Source organism: Mesoplodon mirus (assembly GCF_964341445.2).
Source record: "Mesoplodon mirus genome assembly, chromosome: 15".
NCBI lineage: Eukaryota > Metazoa > Chordata > Mammalia > Artiodactyla > Ziphiidae > Mesoplodon > Mesoplodon mirus.
The window spans coordinates 77,249,080-77,269,969 of NC_138991.1; positions in this window are offsets into that span (position 1 = coordinate 77,249,080).

The following is a 20,890-nucleotide window of genomic DNA, read 5'->3' on the forward strand; positions in this document are numbered from 1 at the left end:
TATGTAATCAACTAATACTTCAAATGCAATGTATATGTATATATGTGTACATGTATATATACATATATTAAGAGATCTATTTCTATATTTCATACTTAATTTGTATTTTACTTAATGTTGCCTCTTTCACACAAATGCATGAGGGTAAATGATGGCTCCATGGGTGGCAGAGGGTATGAACAATAGGCCCCCCAAAATGTATTGGGTTGGCCAAAATGTTCGTTCGGGTTTTTTGTAATGTCTTATGGAAAAATCCAAATGAATTTTTTGGCCAACCGAATAACTAATCAAAAGAATTCTGCATGGAGACATGTGGCTTCAGGGGTGCTGGTATCTTCTCAGACTCTGCACTGTTTATCTCATTCATAAGTTTGATTCTGCATCAGTTTCTTGCCATTGACTGAGGTTGAGGCACTTGCTGAATTAACCACTGAGGCAATTGGATCCCAACTGCTTGCCCCCCACCCCACCCCCCGACCAGGGCTCAGTTTTCTCAGTCTTGGGAGACCACTTATTCCCCAAGTTTTGCAGCAAGGTGTTTCTTCTTTGTTTCCAAAATGACCTTTCCTTAGCAAATCCTTTTTGTATTGTAGGCTCTTTGGGAGTTGAGGGTAAAACTAATTTGGCAGGCATGATTCTTATTAGAATTTATTTCCAATAAGCCAGCATCTGATAAAGAGGGATTAATCCAATGGAGAAATGCTGACATTTTCAGAGGTTAAACAGGACAAAAAGTAATGAAGGCCGTCTTCTCAGTCTTGACCAGAGGGATGATGGGAGTCTGGAATTCCAGACTTTGATGTTCTCAGCCAACAGCCCATTTAAAATTAATTAGTATAAAACAACGATGCTCTGTACAGATGCAGGACAGTCTTCAAATAGGAGCCCCACATGTTTCATAGCTAAGTACTGACCTGATTCATGATGGCTGTGCTCTGTGAACATCCCTGTCTGTAGGCCTGGTTTCCTTTTTTAGTACAAGGCACCAGGGCAGAGAGGAGTCATGTGGCTTCCCCAGCTTCCCACAAAATTGTAAAGAATAATTAATGAAGGGCCGACACTGGAACCTATTTTCAACCCACTTGATATATTTGCATTTTCTAGATGTACAGCTGAGATTTCCCAAATAAAAATAAATGTACATTCTTTAGCTAACTGTCTGTTGCTTTAACTATTATTACTATTGGTTAATAATAATACTGCATACTACCAGTACTCCACATTACTATTGTGTACCACCTCCAAATGCACACTATTATTATTAATAGCAGAGTATAACTGTGATTTCACTGTTTTTAAGGGTCTAGACCCTGGAATTCAGGCTGCTAGTGTTCAGATGTTTTTTTTTTTCTTTCATTTCCTAACTCTGAGTTTAGGCCAGATACTAAGCCTTCCTCAACTGGTCATCTCATCTGGAAAATGGATATCATACTTGTTTTGTGATCATTAAGGAATATTACAGACAACTTTTAAAAAATTATTTCCTTTTGGGAATATGATAGGATTGCATTTCCCCATCTCATCTGAAGGTGGGTGTGGTCATGTGACTTGCACTCATGAGTGAAAGTGATTGGTATATATCTTCTAGGCAGACATTTTAAGAGATAGTGAACAACTTGCTATGTCCCCTGTCCCACATTCATTCTCCATCACAGTGAAGGGTTTTCACCCGGGTCCCTGAGTGGCCATGTTAAGCAGACTTCTCTGACAGCCCATGATGGGCATGTAGCATGAGTGACAAGTAAATCTTAATTGATTTAAGCACTTGAGATTTTTAATTATCTGTTTATATAGCATACTCTATCCTATCCTGATCTAGCTGCAGAATAATCCAGTTAGTCAGGGTAAGTTAAGTTATGCTACTATAACACACAGTCCCATAATGACACTATGTAGTTTCTTCTATGTGTACATAATGGGTTGACTGGGGACTCTTCTCCATATTGTCCTCACTCAGGGACTCAGGTTGACAGAATAGCTGGTAAATTCCTGGTTGTCATGGCAAAGAGGAAAGAGCATGGCAAACCATATGTTGGCTCATAAAGCTTCTTGCAATAATGCACAGCGCTTTTGCTCACATCTGGAGGGCCCCGACTAACTGAAAGAGTGCAGGGGACAGTAATCCTATCTCTACTTTGGAGAACTGTAAGTGCTATCAGTAATATATTAGTGAACAACACTAACATTATAAATAATATTACAAATCTTACATCTTTTCTCCATTATCTACATAATCTAACATGCATATTACCTATAATATTACCAACTTAAAATTTTATATGTTCCTATGTAAATAACCTAGGTAAGAAAGTGATCTGTAAGCAATTTTCAGCTTAGTTCCAGGGTTAAAAATACTTGATCATATCTCTCCAGGTGGAAGTTTTTGTAATTTGGACAACTTTTATTAACTTTTATAGAAAGTATTCCTTTAGAAAGAAGAAAAAATTGTGAGCTTTATCTTCTAGAATACTTAGTTATCAAGGCCCTTTTGGAAAATGTTAAGCCTTGAGGTTCAAGGACATTTAAATGATCAGCAACCCAACTTCTCTTCCAGTTTTCACTTGTCTTCATTCTACTTTACCCAAAACATGCTCATTGTGATTATGTTATAATGCAAGTTATAATCATTTGTGTACTGCCTGCCATGTATACCTCATTACCAGTCTGCAAAGAAATGACTGTACAAATTATTACATTTGCAAGATTGACTTAATTAAAGTTCGTCTTGATTTCAAATCTAAATCTTATTAATGTATGCTCAAATTTATTAGTTGGTTATATATGTCACATTGGCTACTAATTTGATTTTTTAAAATAGAAGAAAATAATTGGATAATGTCCCTGATACCATTGCCATAATTTTTCTCATTTTGATAATGAATCCATCCAGAATGAAGCCAATGCTTCGTTCTAAGGATAAATGGGGAGAAGTTATCAATATTAATGAGCTCCCTGCATGTCTTGGGTAGCCCACAATTTCTCAGGTCCTGGTGCAGCATAAATAACTGGCTTAGTGAATTTGTTGGGATGGGAGACAGAGGTGTGTTTTGGGTGGTGGGGTCCATAACTCATCCTGAGTAAACTACGTGATGGTGAGGTGGGAAGAACAGGTTGTTATCTGCAGCCACTACGGCAATGGAGTTAAACTCCTGGGGCTGGTGTTTCATCTGCTTATCATCTACTGGTGATGGAGGAGAATCCACAGAGGGATCCAAAGCATTTTGGAAAGTGCTCCTTAGAGATAAGAAGTAGGCCAGAGGCTCTGATTGGGACCAGTAGCTGGGTGGTTTGTAGACAAGGAAAATATTTTTAATAGACTAACTGGCCATGACTGGCCGCCAAGTACATGTGTGTGTGTGTGTGTGTGTGTGTGTGTGTGTGTGTGTATTGGTGGAGCTCCAAACCAAGGTGGAGTTGTGATTAGGGAAGGTGGGCAAGGCTGGAACAGAATCTCTGTGATGACACCCATGCAGGTTTGGTCAGGAGACGGCCTAGCAACTCTTGGTCCAAACACTTCTTAAAGTACTTTGCATACATTGACTCAATGTTTTGAGCTCTGTGGTGTAGATGTTATTATCACTTTACAGAAGAGGGAATGGAGACATGAAACACTTGTATAACTTTCCCACAGTCACTGAACATCTAAGCCCAGGAACTCAGGCAATGAGACTTCCGACTTAGCCACCAGCCCCCATCAGTGTTGCTCTTCTGAATCCCTGCTCAGAATGGCACTGGTACCCATGAACTGCTATCAGGATATACTTAGAAGGGGCGGAGTTAGGCAGATCCATTCCACGCGCTGTGCTCAAATCAGCCCCTCTTCCCCTCTCCACCATCACCTAGCACTTAGGCTCTATTTTTGAGCTTGGCTCTCAAACAGAATGAATTTTGTTTTCTGAAAAACAGATTCATTGGTGGAGACTTACTACCTTCACCTTCCATCTAACTGGTCTAATGAAGAATGGGTTCCTTCACTTGTGCATCTCAAGGAGCAAGGATTGGGTCTTGGTCTTTTACTTAGGTTGACCCATTTCCTCTGCTGTAACCATCTTGGCAATGAGTATGGCATTTTTGGCCAAGCTTCTAAAAAAATAGTAGATTCCCCTTCATCCTGTTTCCAGGAAAATGGGTCCCATACTGACCCTAGAAAGGTATAATGAAGGGAAGAGCCCCAGTGAGCCTCTGCAGAACAAAGTAAGTCCGTCTTTCTCAATTCAAACAAAATTCAGCAAAAAGCTGTACCCAATTCATAGTTAAGCTCTCAGAAATTGGACTCATTGGAGCCCCTAACTACTGACAGCAAAACAAATTATCTCAGGACTCCCAGAGCCTTGCTTTTGTCACAGATCATGGCCAGACAACTGTCTCCTTGGCAGGGGAACATCCCTCTGTAATAACTGGCCATAAAGACCATTAGTGGTGACACTCCTTCTGCCTCTGATCTGCAATACGCTCCAATTACCATTGACAAGATATCAGAAGATAATCTACTACCAGGCAGGAATATTGAAAGCTTCAGCTCTGCTGTTTGAAAAAGGTAAAGGATAGAAAATGTTAATTGTACCCGATAAGATAATTTTTCTCCAAAGTAAACAACTGAGGCGCAACTATGGAAAGAAAGTAAAACAGAAGAAATAAGATGGCACTACCCCTAACTGCTTCCTAGATTATTCTCTCTCTCTCTCTATCTCAGTTTACTCTAGGTCTGTCTCTTCTCCTATGTTTACATTAAATTCTCTTTATCTTCCCCAAGATTCAAGACAGCAATTAACACCTATAACAGAAATTTAAGGGATGTCATTTACCTGGGGTTTCTAACAGCAATTAAAATGTTATCAGGATAAATTTAAATTGTAACTGAAAAAAAAAAGAAAAACAATATCACTTAAAAATCTTCAGTGACATTTTAATGCTGGAAACAAAACTCTTCCCAGATCTCATGGGTAATGCTTTGTGTATAGAGAGATCTTTTTAAGTAAATGTCACATAGGACAGGGAGGGCCCACCTGCTTAGAGGGGACCGGGCAGCTTTTTCAGAGCCTCCAGGCCACAACACTGGCTTCTCAGAAGAACGTGGGTTTATATATGGTCCACGCCTGGAGAACTGTAGTAGTCAGAATTCTGCCAGGAAAACAGAGCTACTATGAGTAATATGAAATGAGGGCTTTATTACAGGAATTAGACCTGATGCAAAAAAATGTGGCAAGGCTGGGGAAGTGCATATCTGGAGAAGGAATTGGAGAATCCGAGAATCGACTGCTAGTCTGACTGCAGCTCTGGTGTGGATGACATCAGAACTTGAAGGAACATTCTGTAGCCAACATTCAGGTCACAGGGTGGGATCCTAAAAGAAGGAGCCCACGGAGAGTCTGTGGGTAGCTGTTGCTCCTGTGTAGACCTCACCTCCACAGCCAAGCATCTGGATATACTTAGAAGGGGCGGAGTTAGGCAGATCCATTCCACGGGCTGTGCTCAAATCAGCCCCACTTCCCCTCGCCACCGTCACCTAACACTTAGGCTCTATTTTTGAGCTTGGCTCTCAAACAGAATGAATTTTGTTTTCTGAAAAACAGATTCATTGGTGGAGACTTACTACCTTCACCTTCCATCTAACTGGTCTAATGAAGAATGGGTTCCTTCACTTGTGCATCTCAAGGAGCAAGGATTGGGTCTTGGTCTTTTACTTAGGTTGACCCATTTCCTCTGCTGTAACCATCTTGGCAATGAGTATGGTATTTTTGGCCAAGCCAAAAAAGAAGGAGCCCATGGAGAGTCTGTGGGCAGCCGTTGCTCCTGTGTAGACCTCACCTCCATAGCCAAGCATCTGGTGGTGGGGCTGCAGCTGGAGTGAGGACGAGGAACAGGACCAGGTGCTGCGGAGATGGGGACCAGCTCGCCTCTGCCCACTGCTGCATCTTACCACCCCGACCTTTGGCAAGTAAGGGCTTCTGTTTCATTTCCTCCTTCCAAGTCTCAGGCAAGTTCTTCTGTGGCCAACCCTAACTGGAATCAAGCAGAGAAAGGATCCTTGGAAACACAGTTCCCGGTGTTAGCCAAGTTCACATCACACAATCGAGCCCTCTGACTGTACAGTAGCTCATTGTACCTCAAGCTATCCAGCTATTTCGTATTTCAGTAAACATGTCCTGAGTACTCATCACTATTCTAAACATTAGCATATCACAAAAAACATGTTTTTGACCTTTAAGTAGCTCATAGTCTAGTTCACAGAAAGAGACATAAGTGAATAAAAACAAAAATTCAATGACTTCAATGGGGTAAATATAGTATTTCAGTTATGAACAAAACTATTTAAAAGAACAAAGAACAGACTCGAAGGGAGTCAGAGAAGGCTTTCATTGGGTATAAAATGGTAGTTAATACAACCTAGCAATTCAGCTCCTAGGCATCTACCTAAGAGAAATGAAAACGTGTACAAACAGACTTACATATAGCAGCATCAGAAATAATAATACCAAACCAAAACAACGCAAATGTCCATAAAGTGGTGAATGGAAAATCACCACTTAGTATATGCACACAACTGAGCACTCTGTAGCCACCAAAAGGAACAAAGTACTGACACATGTAACAACATGGGGGAACTTCAAAATCATTACATGGAGGGATATGTGCCAGAAATACTACATGAAGATTTGTGCTTGCCTGGGGCTGAGATCATGGATTGATTGCATACAAGGATGAGGGAATTTAGGGGTTGAGAGAGAGAAGTGTTCTTACATACTTGTATAAATGTGCTAAAAGCCATTGAACTCTGCACTTACAATGAGTGAATTGTACTCAATTGAACCTCAATTGAGGTGAGTTGAACCTCAGTAAAGCTGTTAAAAATGTTACTGTTTTCTCACTTGGTAGGCCATGGCAGAAACCCTAAGGTGACTCAAACTTTGTGTGAATTCTTTGAAAGTCTGGTTCTAGTATTTGGAGACCCATTGTATTAGTTAGGCTAATGCTAGTGGCTGTAACAGATAAATTTCAGTATCTTCGTGATTTAAAATAATAAAAGTTTATTTCTTGTTGCTATAAGTCTTTAGTGGATGCTCCCCATTGGTAGGCAGCTCTCCTTCAGATGCTTTTCAGGGACCCAGACCCTTCCCACCATGTGGTTCTTCTCTTTCCAACGTAGATTCTAAGAATGTGCTGTTCATTGGCATCAAGCCAAAGGATGATAAAGAGAGCATGGAGGTGATGTTGGTGGTGGTGGCAGGGCTGGTGGGGCTGGAAGTGACAAGCTTTGCTTCCACTCACATTCAGCTGGCTAAGGCGCCATCATAATGCCATGCCTATGGGCGAGGAGGTCTGGGAAATAGTCTAACTGTGTGACCAGGACAACGAGGAAACATTTCATGAAATGCTAGCTTGTTCGACTCTGTCAGCCAGCTGTGCTTCCCTTCCAATCTCTTTTTACTTGCTTGTTGGAGGTTTACAACTGTTGCACAGAGGCATACTGGGAAGTCTCTCGGACGCCAGCTCCACTGATTACTGATGCTAAAGAGGGCATCCTTCCTGACAGTATGACCACGAGCACGGCGAGGCTGATCAGACAATACATTTTCTGCTGCATCATTCTGCACAGCTCTTTATCTGGAATGAGATACAGAAAATGAGGAGCAGGATTGCTCTGATAACCTGAACTGCTCTGTATTATAAATTAGACGGAGGCAGAAACTACAAGCATCATCCCTCTATGACACTTATTTTATCCTTGGGGACTTGGGAGTTAGTGTGAGCCCTGCTCCTCTAACAACTGGGAGAAATGAGTGAGCTTAGCTTTCCAAAGGGCCTGTTTGCAGTCATAGAGCAGGCGTGATGATGGCAGAGCTGAGCAAAGTCCCTGTCTGAGCAAAGGGACAGCTGCTATTTACAGAGCAGATCGATGCAACTGCGTATGCTACCAATATTCCAGTTAATTAGAGTTTCCCACTCAGGGACCACTGGGAGACGTCATAAAAACAATGGTGCCCCCTTTGTTGACAGACCCTAAACTGTTTCATGCTCGGCTCTACTAATTCCCTGCCTCATAAAGAAATTATCTAAGAGGGCTTATTAAAGCTTTCAGCATCCTCATAAAACAGTCCTAGTGTGGTGAGAAGAGGGTATTGATGGATTGTCCATTATCAGCTGTGCATGGGATCTCAAAGAAGAGCTGGATACTTGTTACATCTCCATGATGGAAGGGCAGAGGTGCTTAATTACACTGAAGCACTATTATCCCAGCAGCACTTCTGTTATCGCTGTAAACACTTGAAATCTTCGGGATGAACTGCCCTGATTTGATAGTGGTAATTGACTGGAAAGGAACACTGAAAACTGGCTCTGCTTGTACATTTACACTTCTCTTAGGATCGCAGGTGTTCCTGCCTAAAACCTTCCGAGGCTGTCCTTCTAGCCCCAGCCCTGTGTGCTCAGGCCCCGTCTCCCTCCCCAACCTCACCCCGCCTTCCCTTCACTCATAACATCCCTTCCACCCTGGTCTTTTCTGTGTCTTCCAAACAAAACCAAGGGTAGTCTGCCCCAGTGTGTTTTGTACTTGCTGTTCTCACTGTCTGGAGTCTCTTCCCCCACAAGACTGGCTCTTCTTTACTCCTTAGTTTTCAGTTGAAATGTCACCTCCTCAAGGAGGCCTTTATTCACTATTCAGTATAACATTATCTCCCCCCGATTACATCATCCTGTTTTATTGCCTTCACAATAGTTTAATGCTAACTTAATTTCTCTCCTTGCTTCTTGTCTGTCCCTCCGCAAAGAATGTTAATCTCATCTCATAAGGGCAGACATCTTTTCCTGCCTTGTTCACCATTATTCCTAGAACCCAGAACAGTGCTGGGTACATAGACATATGGAAATAGACAAAGACCATCCAAATGAGAATAAGCAAAGGCTATTTATTCAGAGCTTGTTATAGCAAGGGAATCAGGCTCCATCACTTGCATTGGACAGAGACTCAAAGGCAGGCAGAAGAGTGGGAAAGCTTGATAGTGGGAAAAGAAAACCAGGAAGCCATGTTGGCATGGGGAAGCCAGAGGTGAGAAGCCGGGCATCCTATGTGATAGGATATTGGAGCACATTTGGCTTTTTCCAGTTGCTTCCGAGTTGGAAGTAGGAGCAAAATTTAGGAAAGCTGTCAGTTACTGATGAAGTCCTGGATGTTTGGGGCAGACAGCTGCAGAGGTTGTGGTTTGGCTTCCTGTGGTGGTTGCTGGGGGTTGTGGGTCAGAGTTCTATTTTTCTATATATTTTAATTTATTTTTCTGATCATTGTCCCTTAGTATTTTCAGTCTATCAGAAGCAACTCAATGCAAATTTGTCACCTTGGGGTCATCCCCTGCATCTTCTGAGGTTTTGATTTTGCATCTGGCATTCATTATCTTACCCATTCTCATACCTTCCTTTCTTTTTTCCCAGTAATGTCTCTGCTTTCTCTGTGGCCTCATCTCAACATTAGGCTGGCTGTTTATCTCAAATGGCTATTTATTTTGGGACTCCCACATCTGTCAGGCTCACACTTCCTGCCAGTATCACCCCATTGTTCTCTGAATGGGGAGGATTCCCAAGTGCTAGTCCATCTCCAATCTCTATTCCTTGCCTTGCTCCTTATTTAACACCCAGGATTTCCTTTTCAATATCTATCTTCTTTCATTCCTTCTCCATTGGCATCCCCTCTGTCAAATTGTTACAAGCCTGCTATGCATGGGATTCCTTTCCTTTCTTTCTGTGTTGGGATTACACCCACTTCAGGTCTTTTCTGCAATGTTCAGACCACCCCACTGCACTTGACCACTTCTGAAATGCGATCCCTTTACTCCATCTCTTGTCTCCATCTCAGCAAACAGCACTGAGAATCTCCAGATGATGAGTACCTCCAAGGGTCAGCGTGTTTTCTTTTCCAGTACTCTCTTACCACCAAAAATGAAACTGTCTCATAAGGGACATAAATGGAGGCCAGCATACTTCCCACTAAGTTCCTTTTAATTCTTGAGATTTGATGATTCTCCATCAGATGCTAGCATAGCAAGAGGCCTCTGCTCACTCATCAAAGACTTCCTTACTCAGAGACCTGCCCTTTCACAGCTGAGTTGAAGCAGAACTGAGTAAAAGAATCTCTACCCTGTTAGAGGCAAAACCTTTAAAAAAGAAAAAAAAAAAAAAAACGCGCAAAAAAGGGCTTAAGGTTCCTTACAGTGCTCCTTAACCCCCAGGTTTAAATGGCTTATTGCCACAGTTGGCCTATTAACTAAGCATTGCTTAGTCATAATTATCCTGATGTAAACTGTATATATGCTCTCCATTTTCCTCTTTAGGGTGTGAGGACTCAGAGGACAGGAATGAAGTCTGACATAGTTTATGTATACAGTCAAGTCAGGGCTGGCTCACTGCAGGCACTTTAATGCTATTGATAAATAATGCACATAATGGAACTCTGGTTTGAAACTGAATTAAACCTGGAGTTTAAACACATTCTCCCTCTGGTTACATCTGCTTCATGTCCTAGCAAAATGCATCCGTGAAATTCTATATAAGTGACTAGAGGAGTGAGAAACAGCCCCAGAGAAATAAAGTTTGTGCATTCTGAGCTATTGAGGAGCTTTGTCCTAGAAACATAAATTTGCAGCTTGAGACAAGGGTTCTGTGGCAGGCACAGCATTTACTTTCTTCCAGCTGATTTGGAAATGAAAAGACAGCTTCATAGAAGAGGCTGATCATTGGATTCTAGGCACCGAGTATGAAATTTTATAGCTGGCCATTCAGAAAGGCTGATGTGTTAGACCACCAGGAAGATACCATAATCCTACCCTCAACGAGCTTATAGTTTATTACATGTCAAATTCCAGGAAACTTACAAAAGAGCCCCATGGCCTGTCTTTACTTACCTTTTACCATGTCATCTCTCACCACTCCTGAGCTTACCATTTAAGGTCTAGCTATGTTCATCACATATAAAATACTACTTCCTTCCAGGCTTTATTTATAACATCAGTTCTATCAGGCATGCTCTGTCCTTTTTCCCTCTTTCTCTGAGTGACCCCTACTCAGCCTACAAGCTGCATCTTGGGGATGCTGTCCTTCAGGAAGACTTAGACTGAGTCAAGTGCATCTTTTTTTGTTCCTGGATCATTCTGTGAAGAGGGCCAACATAATCCTTAGCTCAGTGTACTGCTATCATTATTTTCTTGCTTGTCTTCTCTGGCCTGTGAGATCCTCAGGGCTGAGAACTGGATCTTATTCATCTTTGGGCACCAACCTGGTGCAGTACTGTGTCACTGGAGGTTTAACACAAATGTGATGAGTGAATAAATTGCTGGCTCTGGTGGTTGCATTTATAGGCATCCACATACTCTTGTGGGTCCACATACCTACAAGATGTTTTTCTTTAACGTCAAAATTGCCTGAGATAAAATTATATGCATTGTTAATTTGGCTAATATATTTGGGAGTCCTTAGCGACTGCTAGTACTGAAGACGACAATCAGAATTTTGCTTTTAGACAGTTAATCTCGTGGAATATAACATTGATTTAGGTAAGGAAAGACTGGAATTGGGAAGATTGATAAGAGAGGATAGGGTTCTTGAGTATCATTGTGATCATAGAATTAGAAAAATAAGAGAGAATAGAATAAAAAATAAGCACATTCATAGTATATATATATATAACATATTATATATGTAATAAATGTAAATAGAATATAAAAAGATGAATTATGTTTATCTTTGTGTTGTTTGTTTATACCTTTTGCTCACTTTCCTGTAGTTTGTTTTTCTTACTGATGCTTATGTACTTTTAGTATATTAAGGATACTCTCTCTTTTTTATGTTTGCAAACATCTCTTTATTTGCCTTTTAGTTTTGTTTATGACTTTTAAACATACATTTTGGCATATAAAGTAAAGCCCTTCATGTTTAATACCCACCTTGTATGAAACTTCAGGATGAATTCCTGCTTGTCACATGGTCTGAGTTAAGGAATTTGCTTTAACTTGAGAAAGAGGAAACTTAGGAAACCAGGATGGGCAAGAGAGGGGAAGGTTTGTGAGGTGCCTATGATTGTTGGTTAGAAGACAGGTATTTTCCCATGTTAGGAAAACTTTTTTTACCAATAATTCATAAACATTTCCATCCTGAAGGATGGCTAAATTTTATTGAATTTTTCCTAGTATACGTTAAATTGATAATATACATTTTTTAACTTCTCTAACCTACTGCTATTTCATCAGTAGATTTCTTAATAACAAGTCATCCTTGTATTCTTGGGATAAACTCTACTTTATCAAGGAGAAGGATTTTTAAATGTAACATTGATCTTAATTGGCTAACCTTTTATCTGGATTTTTTTCATCAGTATCCATGGTGAAATTAGTTAATGAGTGTCTCCTAAATTGGTATTATGTGGCAACAAGTATAAAGTGGATCTTTTCTGAAAACAATGTTCCTGTGGTCTTATAATGACCAATTATAAGAAATATATATTGTCTCTGAGAGATCCAAAATGAGCAATTTTGTAGGCAAGAATTCTGATTAATATTTTTGTTACTTGGAGTTTTCCAAAATTGTTGGAAGCTATTTTTTTTTTTCTGTAACAGTTTTTTTTTTCAAACAACAAGTATTAACAGAGCTGGGACTATAATGAAAAGATAGATATGGTCCTTGCACCAACTAATGTGGAAATAATTAGGGAGAGGATACAGACAAGTAAAGAGGCAATTATGAGACATTTTGATAAACGTGACAATAAGGGAGACCAGGATGCTTTGGGAGCACAGAATTTCCTGCCCACATTTGGGGTGCCACTGTGTGTGTATGTGTGTGTTTGTGTGTGTGTGTGTGTGTGCGTGTGCATGTGTGCATGTGTGTGTAGGCATGTTTGGGGTAAGTTAATGTAGAATTCTCAAAAACATTGAAACTTAAACTTATTAATATTGCATGGCTCTAGTGCAACTAGGAAACATCCTTTTGAAATATGTTGGTTCAAAGAGTTGTCTGTGTAAGGTTTTGGTATAAAGGTTACTTAAGCTTGTTCATTAAAAAGGAAAGATACGTGTGGCTTTTTTTTTTTCCAATACAGGTTGCATAAAATATTATGTTTCCTTCAAGTATAAATATATATGACCAATTTTCTGGTCAATCCAGGCAATTTATATTTCTTTCCAAAAAATTTTAAAATTTTTGAAGTTTCTTGTTATTATCATAAATTACTCAATGTTATCTCATAGGTTTTTAATATCACTCCATCTATTGTTACAATGCTCTTTTTATGTCAAATTGTGTTAATCTGTATTTTTCTCTTATATTTCTTAAGGATTGTAGTAGATAGAATAACCACTATGTATTGAGTACTTACAATATATTAGGCATGGGGTGCTAATTGGATGTCACACAATTTATCGTCCTGTGAAAGAGATATTATCATTATTGCCATTTTTGAGATAAAGAAACTGAGGATCCGGGAGGTGAAACAACTTGTCTGATGTCACACAGCTATGTAAGTGATGGAGCCAGGATTCATACCTTGAAATGTGTGAACTTAGGGATAGCTCTACTGTATCTCAAAGTTATAAGATTTCCCTCCCTGTATTTTCTACTGCTGGAGGAGGTCATTGAGAAGACATGACCTCCTGCAACCCCGGCAGACATTCTGCCCACTGTTCCCACTGTGGGATCCTTTTTTTTTTTTTTTTTTTTTGCGGTACGCGGGCCTCTCCCTGTTGTGGCCTCTCCCGTTGAGGAGCACAGGCTCCGGATGCGCAGGGTCAATGGCCATGGCTCACGGGCCCAGCTGCTCCGCGGCATGCGGAACCCTCCCAGACCGGGGCACGAACCCGTGTGCCCTGCATCGGCAGGCGGACTCTCAACCACTGCGCCACCAGGGAAGCCCGGGAGCCATTTTTAAGGATGCAGAGTTGAGGGAGCATGCGTTTGGGGGACCATCTGGCCTGAATACATGACTGAACCCTGTTGCAGCCTCTCTATAAACTTTTAAGATTCTGGAGGCAGCTGCCAAGAGCTACTCATCTTGAGAACAATGCCCAAGACAAGCGTCGCCTGGTATGTAGATTCCCCTGCTTGTTAACCCTGCCCCCTGCCAGTCTGGAGTGTTCTGCCTCTTTCTTGGGTCTCTCCTTGCCCTCCATGTTCGGGGCCAGTTTTTGAACAAACATACACACACACACACAAATAATCTAGCTCTTGAATGTATCTATTAATTCTCCTTTTCTCTTTTCAAATCCATTAATTGCTCTTTTTATTCTGTTTCCTTTTCCTTCGGCTTTTCACCATATTTTCATTTTTATTAATCATTTCACTTACTTTACTTTCTCCTTTAACATCTAAATCAGTAAAGGGTTGACTGTATAACTGAGTGCAAATTGCAGTATTCCATGTATTTGCATCTGAAATAGTCTCTCTATAATCTAAATGTCGCCTACTTGAAATGTTTATTTTCTCTGTGAACCAATAATTAGTTAGAAGCATATAGAGCATTATTAAATATCAAAGAATTGAGTTTTGCTTCTTACTTTCTTTAACAATTTCTAGTTTTATTGAATAATGATAAAAGAATGTGGTTTGTACTTTTCTTTTGAATCCGTTGAGTTCGATTTTCTATTGCTTTTTGTTTGTTTATTTAAATAGTTTTTGTGGTCTTGGATATGATATTGGGTATGGTCAAATTTTTCACTAAATCTAAAAATAGTTCCCTTTCAAAAGGGAAAATTAACTTCTTTATATTGCTAAGGAAAACGAATACTTGGCTCAAATTTTGTAGTTGTTGTTGAACTTGCCTTGTTTTCTGTTGATTGTCCTTTGGCTCTATTTTATTTGTACTTTCATTTAGTGGTTATTTTAAAAAAGAGACATATGGTTTTAAATTATACATGTGGATAACTTTAACCTTATAAAATCTCTTCTTATCAGAAAGACTGACTCTCTTTTATCTGTATGTAGAAAAAGGAATATGGCACATCTTTTAATTTTCTCCCCTCCACCTAGCCTTTTAAAATTGTTAAACAGTAAGACTATTACTAAATAATTACCTATTTTGGCCAGAAATGCTTCATCTTCAGGAATTGTTTAACTTCTATATTCAATTTTGAAACATTATTTTTGGTTGTTATTTAGGTAATATATTTAAATTGTTTCAACATTTATCACAACTTGTATCCTGGAGTTTGATTCATGAGTTTTCTTAGTAATATTTTGAGGAAGGGGTCATATCTGTTATATTTTCTGAGTCATGCAGAGTTGAGAATGTCACCCTGACTTGCTTTAAGTGATACAATTTAGCTGAGTATGAAATACAGACCCCACAGTTTGCTGTTGGAAACATATAGACACTGTTTTACTAATCTGATACATACAACACTGTAGAGATGTATAACGCCAATCTGCTTGATTTTATTTGTTGATTTTGCCCTGCCTGAATGCTCCAGGTTTTCTTTACATTTTTTTTTCCTCTTCATTTTAGAAAATAAGCCTCAGGGGTTGGTCTAGATGTAGGTTCTTTTGAATTCCCCTAGAATTCAAAGAGGTCTTTCTACATGTTTGAAGTCTTCAGGCTCACTTTATGTCAGAAAAAAATTTCTTCCATTTTAGTTGAGATTACTTAAGTTGTTCTGATGCTCTGTTTTCTGTCCTAGGAACATCTATAGTTATTTGCTTGAATTTGTTTTCTCTACATGTATTTATTTTTTCCTTCATATTTCTATCTTTATTTGCTTTACCTCTTCTTTCTGAGACAGGCTTTTTAACTTGATCTATTAAACAGTGCTTTGATTTTTTGCAGTGACCATAATGTTCTTTACTGCTTTCCATTTTAATTGTGTGAATTGAATTTTCCATTTTCATTTATTTTTAAATTTTATTTCAGCCAGCCTTTCTTACTTTCTTAGATCTCCTTTAATCTCCCTTTTTGTACTTATTTTCCTAGTTCTCATTTATTGATATTTGCCTTCTTCTTGAAAAGAAATGAAGATATATATATATATATATATATATATATATATATATATATTCTAAATTTTTTATTATGGATTGTATATTTTTTTAGATATATACCTTTCATATAAGACATTTGATGTCTTATATTTTAAAATTAAAAAAAAACTTATATTGGTGTTTTCAGATTAATTGTCCTTAAGAAGAGTTTAAGTGTTTACTAATTAAAAAAGTGATTGACTGTCTTTATGGCCTACCCTCCCCTTCCATAAAATATAGCCAGAGATTGATTCAGATGCTGCTCTACCTCCCAACTTACTTTTTCCTACCCCCATGCCCAACCTGGCTTATCTTGAAGGGCCTTCCTTTTCCATCCTGTCTTACAAACCTTATCCTTCTGTTCAGGACACACCCATCTCTAAACCTCCCACTTATCCTTCTGTACAGTGCATGCTGGGAGCTGTAGTCTCTAAGGATGCAAAAAAATGAGAAGCTGTTAGGGCCAGAGGTGGAAGGAGGGCCCTCAGGATGGCTCAGGAAATGATTTCTTAGCTTCTGGGAATTGACTGCCCATCTTTCTGAAGGTTCCAGCTCTTTCATCTAGGATATAGTGCAAAGAGTGAGGAAGAATCAGTCTTTTTGTGCCTTATCAGGGCCTGTTCTGAATTTTTCTGAGTATACAGTTAGTGTTGTATAGTCTAAGAATAAAGACCCTCACCCAATCCCCTGTCACTGTAATCAGTAGAAATTTCTCTCCCACTTGGTGTCATCTTCTCTTAACTTTTGTTTGCATTGTTGTCATTTTCCATCTTTAACTTGTTTATACCCTTGGACGTGTTTATAAAGGTAGAGAGAATGTGTGGCCAACTCCATTACTTTGCCATCATTTATACTGGAAACCATGTGTATATATTCTAAACTAAGCTAAGCTAAGCTAAACTATTCTACACTCCATAGAGAGAAAATGTTAATTACATGCAAGCAATAACATTTGGATGGGCCCCTCCTTGACTGAATTTCACCATCACTAAACACTGAGGAAGCCAAACCAGTCTTTACCCTCCTCTCAAAGAGCTATTTTTCAAATCTTCTCTGATGGGCAATGTATCATTCTGTTCATAATTTATTTATACTTCTGAACGTCTTGGGATTTTCTTACCAATCTTGGTAGACAGAAATTCTTTCATTGGCACCAAGGGAAAGCAGTGTAGTGTGATGCTTAGGGTTCAAATCCTGGCCTCTACACGTACTGAAAGCTCTAGTTTTCTAACCATTGTAGGTAGTGTTTCCTCAGCTGTAAAATGGGAGAAGGGGGATAAGGTACCTTAACATATGGATATTGTGCTGATTTAATACAGTTATTGTAAGTAATTCAATGGAGTAAAATGCTGAGAGGAGTATCTGACAAGTTGTAAGCATTCAACATATGTTCCTCTTATTAAGAGAACCAGGCTTTTTTCTCAAATATTTTAAAAGTCATATACAACTTAAAACTTAAAAACCCAATTAAATGATTTTTGTCTGGAACATCTCTTATAGCTGTTATTCTAACTTCTTTGCAGACTTCTTTGCCTACTTCCAGTAAAGCTGCAAAAGGAACTTACCAGTCTTTCTTACAATTTGATATTTGTCAGGGTTGTATTTCCCTCAAGCTCAAGTGACGGTGAGGATCCATTCGACTTTCCCTTCTTCCCCTCCCTGCCGTGCTGTGGGAGTGATGTCACTGACTATAAGGTTTTCATAAAATTGCTCACTGTCATTCCCGAGACACCCACAGCAGTGATCAACCCAGCATGAGCGTGGCTTTGCCAAATACCCTGATGAGATGTATGTAAAACTTCTAAAATAACTCCATTCCTCTTCTCCAGCCAATGCTCCATTAGGCAAGAAGAGGCTAGAAGTTGCTGAGGAGTGGGTGGTACGCGAGTACTTGGAAACGCTCTGATAGTTTATGGAGTTTATGATCCTCTCCTAGGTTTGTGTTTCAAAGCCTGGCCATGGCACTATAATATAATATCCACAGCTGCTGGAGGCAGGTTGACGAGGGTGATTCATTACATCTGTAGGATGCAGGTTAATAAGGATGACTTGTCTTAGGGCCCCGAGAAAGAATAAACCCTCAAAGTCCTGCTCTGGCTTTCATTTGGTGGTGAGCACACCTGCCATTACAGTAAGTGGACCTGCTATTAGGTTTAGCCAAACTACATGGTTTAATTGGGACTGTCCATTTCCTGGGAACCCCCTCAGTCCTGAGCAAACCAGTACAGTCGATCACTCTGTGTGGAATTAAGCTACAGCTTTGTCATTTAGAACAAGCTAAACTTGTGAACTTGATCAGGTCCCATGGCCTCCTAAGGGCTGATTCCTCTTTTATAAGGTGGAAATAACAGTATCTGCTGAGTAGTATTGCAAGAATCCAGTGTGGGAGTGTCTACTAACATGCTTTGTGTCTTGTGTGGTACTGTACCAACATCAGCAAGTGCAGTCATTGAAGATGTTGTTTCTTTGGGCCACAAGGGACTACCTGGAGAATTCCAGAATGGAGGTGGTTATACAAGGCTGAGAGCCTGTGTCCTGAAGACTTCTCCAAAGCCACAGTGAGCATGGCTCCAACACCAGTTGTCTCAGAGTTGGCAGAGAAAATTGAAAGAGGCGGGGATATGGGGTGAAAGTGAGGTGTTGCAAAGATCCATAACTCGAGATCCTGATGACTCCTAATTCTACTCGATACTTGCAGTGGGCTCTAGGCATCAATGTCCATCCAAACCTTTTCATGTGGCCTAGCTTGGCTTTTCCATCAGAATATGTTCTTCTTGTATGTAAAAGGATCATTTTATGTAGAATCAATTGTCTCTCAACTCCCTTTCAGCTGTAAAACCACATCATACCAGAGCATCAGGCATCAGTCACAGTGGGAGATGGAGGGGGCCTCCCCACCCCAATCCCTCTTAGGCCTTGTGCAGTGATCTTTTTACTTCATCTCCTATTTCTTTCATTTACTCACCACACTCTCTAATTCTCCCCTCTGTAAATTTATTTGCTCTTGTTTTCCTGTTTGCCCCTAGACTATTAAGTTCCATGAGGACCATAGAATTTGCCTGTCTTGTTGACTGTCATCTCTCCCATCAGCATGGAACGTGCCCAGCCAATATGTGCCAAATGGATGAATGGACTGGACATTCATGGTTACCTTCTATGGATCACAAGTCACACTAGCTTTGTATTTTGGGGATGAATAAATATGTGATGGAAACAATTAAATGACCCAAATCTGCAAAGAAATAATGCAAACCTTATGTCAGCAATATTTTAATTTTTTTCAAAACCAATCTTTATTTGGAATTAATAATGAGGAGAGCAAAAGATCTGAACTGTAGAGTTCTCAGACCCCTTTGATGCAAGGATGTTGCAGACTTTTAGAGGCCTGCAGATTGCAGTTCAAGCAAGAGATTGCTTATTGGGGGTTTGATCTGAAATGTTTATTGAACAGTTGGTTCAACTGGTAGATAGCACTTACCCCAAACTCTTTTTTCTTGTCCTATCACAGGTTGTTAATATATTCTAAAGTGAAAGATGGTAATTAATTCAAGAGTATGAGTGTGGTGGATTCTCACTTTTCAATGCCAATAAATTGCCTGCTATGATGCTCCTCTTCCCTCCTCCCCTGCATCCCAATTCAGCCATGGGATGTTGCCTGGCATCCAGACTGGAGGAACAACAGGGCAGCCCCCAGCAGGGTGAGGGAGAGTAGGGAGGGTGCGTACAACTCTCAGATCAGGGCTGCTTTCTCTATGATTAGCAGCAGATGTTAGCTGTTAAACACAAACAGCTGATCCTTGATTTAAAGATAATTTGTTTATTATTATACTAAGCAGAGCCCATAAATCTCTATTACAGGCTGATGAGATTCAAAGAGAATAGGATATGCTGGAAAATACCAACAGTCTTCCTAGTTTTATGTCTCCCCATAATCTGAAACACTAAGACATATTGACGTTTTCCGAGAGGCTTATAAACCGTAAACAATCCAAGTTTTGTTATATATTAACTGTGTCTGGAGTTGTAGTTCCAAGTGGAAATCAGGCTTGACCTTGAAAACTTACCAAGCAGTGTGTTTAGGTGCTGGCTAAGTCTTGAGCTGAAGGCCTGTGTCCTTTTAAGTGTCTTGTGTGCCTACGATTCCGCCAGTAACATTCTCAGGGAGGGAGCTAAGCCCCTTGACGGATGTTTGCACAGCTGTAATCATTATAAACCAATGACTTCATACATTTCAGCAAATGAAATCATGTTATTTTATTTTGTCTGCCTTGCCTCTTCTTTGTGCCGCCAAATCGCCAACATGTCATTTATCTTGGCTCATTTCTGTTGAGATGAGATTTAAAGAAGAGCCCAATTATAGCATCTGAGAGCACTGTTCTTCCACACCCCAAACTTTTTTTTTCCTGTCAGACAGAAAAAAAAAAAAAAAGCTGAAAATATAAATAGTTAATGCACTGATATAAGAACAAGTGAGTACTAAGTTCCTGGAGTGCATTTCTTCTCTTAGGAATATTAAGGCATAATTTACATGTAGTAAAATTCACATTTTATAGGAATATGGTTCTTGGAGTTTTGACAAATAAGTAGTGATGTGACCACCATAATCACAGATAGAATATTTCTTTCACCATCACCCTAAAAGTCTTACACTTCTTTGCAATCAACACCACTCTCTATTACTGCTGTATTTTCTGTCCCTATAATTTTGCCTTTTCCAGAGTGTCATATAAATAGAGTCATACAGTGTGCTGTCTTTTTTTATTGAAGTATAGTTTATGTACAATATTATATAAGTTACAGGTGTACAATATAGTGATTCACAATTTTTAAAGGTTATACTCTATTTATAGTTATTATAAACATTGGCTATACTCCCCATGTTGTACAATATATCCTTGTAACT